The sequence below is a fragment of the Cynoglossus semilaevis genome, chromosome 2 (genome assembly GCF_000523025.1).
Source record: "Cynoglossus semilaevis isolate Cse_v1.0 chromosome 2, Cse_v1.0, whole genome shotgun sequence".
Classification (NCBI taxonomy): domain Eukaryota; kingdom Metazoa; phylum Chordata; class Actinopteri; order Pleuronectiformes; family Cynoglossidae; genus Cynoglossus; species Cynoglossus semilaevis.
In genome coordinates this window covers 2,888,116-2,890,572 of record NC_024308.1, presented here as the reverse complement: position 1 = coordinate 2,890,572, position 2,457 = coordinate 2,888,116, and the positions used below count along the sequence as shown (strand labels likewise).

Here is a 2,457-nt window from a genome sequence, read left to right as displayed (position 1 = left end):
TGGTCCACTACTTTTATTTTTTATTTTTCATCTGTACGCAGTTGTGCACATAGAAACACACATACCTTATATTGTACACACTCACTGTTTTTTTTTTGTTTTTCTTTTGAGCACTTACCCCTACTTCAACTTTATTTTTTAATCCTAATTCTTCCCCTGAATCTAAGCCAAATAAAATACAGAGTCGACGATGATACAAAATAACTCTTTTTTTTTTTCTTTTACACTGACACTTTATTTAGTAAAACACACATTCATGTGTTTATGTCTTTGACCCATATGGGGTCACGGACCGCCTGTTGAAGACCACCGCTTTAGGGACTTGATGTGTTACCATAACAAACCATCAATCTCCAAAAAAACACCTAAATACGAAGAGAAAAACACGCATTTACACAATCATTACAGTGGTGCAAATATTTTTTTAATTTTTTTTTTTATTTCTTTTCAAAAATCAACGTTCCGTCGATAGAACATTGGTCTGAAACCAAAGCACTGGACATTTGTTTTAATGAGCTGTTTCATAGTTGGAGCCAATCAGCCAGTCATCTGTCACTACGTCTTCCTCAGCATCCGCCGCTCAGGTTTCAGTATCACCAGCACTTTAGAGCACAAATGGACTTAAATGACTGCACATCTTGACATTCACTCTGCAGCGACACGTCACACAGCAATAATTGGATCTTGTTCTGAGGTATTTAGGCAGACATAATTCGGAGGAAAAGCTTCTGTACTGGGAAGGGGCCAAGGGGGATTGGAGGGGGGGTGAGGAGGGGTACCAAGCGCTGGACACAGAATGAGAGCGAGAGCCAGACGGGGCAGTGAGTTTGGCCATGGTGTGTTTGAAAGCAGCAGTTGGGACCCTGATGACAGAGTGGTCTTTGGGAATTTAAGAGCAAGCGCTCTGAAGTGGGTGTTTCCCTCCGCAGAGGACCGGGCCAGGAAGGAAGGCTTTGGCTTTCAAAGCGTCCACAGCTTTATTTATATTACATATTTTCATCGCCAGGACTCTTTCAAAGGGAGAAGAGGGCTGTTTTCCCATTTCCAATAGGCTCTGCCCTCTGTCTTTTATTTCCTCTCCCTGTCGCCAACAATGTGTTTGTTTCCGGAGTAACGCCGGACCAGGGGCCGGCCTGTTGAGACTGTGTTTAAAAGATACAGTGGGAGTGTGTTATTGTCCAGCGTGAGGAGAGTGATGGGAGGGTTCCGTGATTGTTTTGCCTCACCTGTTTTCCGGTGGGCTCCAAAATCATAGGGGGATAGCTGAGAGAACAATGGTGCACAGGCCTTGGAACATCTGTGATGAAAGGTTGGCTCTCCATGCACCGAAGACATCACGTCTTTGTTGAAGCTTTTTTTTTTTTTTTTTTTTTTAAATTTCAGACTGTGTGACCTCACCTCAAATTACTAACAGTATGAAAACGATTTTTGGCTGCAGTGTTTTCTATTACAGATGGATAGAACTTTGTTAATCCCTCGGGAGTTCCCAGCAGTACAGCACCAAAAACAATGGTCAAAACACAGGCATAGGTCAGATACAAACATGAGTAGCAGCAAATTTTATGTTTAGTGTTGAAAGAAACACTTCAGAATTCACAGGGGAAAATATCAGCCAAGATAATAATTGAAGCAAATAGAGACAATTAAGCAAATAGTTATTTTCCAGCTAACAAATTACAATTATAGAAATTATAGTCACCGACTTTTACATAAACACATGTAGGAAATGGAGCCTTCAACACTCGTATGACTCACACCAGTGTTTTTGAACTTCGGGAACTGAAATTTATACTTGTGTTTTTGAACTTCGGGAACTGAAATTCATACTTCTGAGAATTTGTATTAGTTTTCATAGTGTCGTATTTCTCATATTGTGACATTAATTTGCTATTTGAGGTGTTTTGGGACGTTTTTATTAAATAGATCATTTAATTTTCCAACAGGAACAGTTTGGGTTGACCTTTTTTGGTCATGATGATGTTCATGGTGTTCTGCATGTGTGATGGAACTTCTGACTATCGCAGTGATGTTTCTGAGTAACTCTAACTAAACTCTGTCGTAGGTTTTAGTTGATGCAGTGAATCAGTTTGTCTCACAGAGGTAAAATATTTGTTATCAAACTTTTCGCTGTCTTGTTCCAGACAGTGAACTCCCAGACCTTTTGACAGGGAACCCCTGCCAGGCCGCCAGTGACATCATTAACCATCCTTAGGCCACGACAGCTTCTGATAAATTAGTCATCCATCAAAGGCTCCCGTATCAGCCGCAGCCCCCGATCATTATTGGAGGCAAACAACAGTGTCACATGTTACCCTGTCAGATTTCCACCTCCTCCTCCCAGCTCCGCGGCCCCAAGGGAACCACCCAGCCCTGCAGACAATCAGCGGGAATAAAAAAAAATTAAAACTAAAGGCCATTTTTCAATTAAGCTGCCAGAGAGTAAGGCTGTAGAATCAG

The 2,457-nt window shown here is 41.4% G+C and overlaps 1 protein-coding gene across 2 annotated transcripts in view; it reads left to right on the top strand.

The window, feature by feature from the left end:
- Window positions 1–2,457, top strand: part of LOC103393976 (nuclear receptor subfamily 5 group A member 2) — an 82,122-nt gene that overhangs the window by 13,801 nt on the left and 65,864 nt on the right. The gene's annotated exons all lie outside the window — the stretch shown is intronic.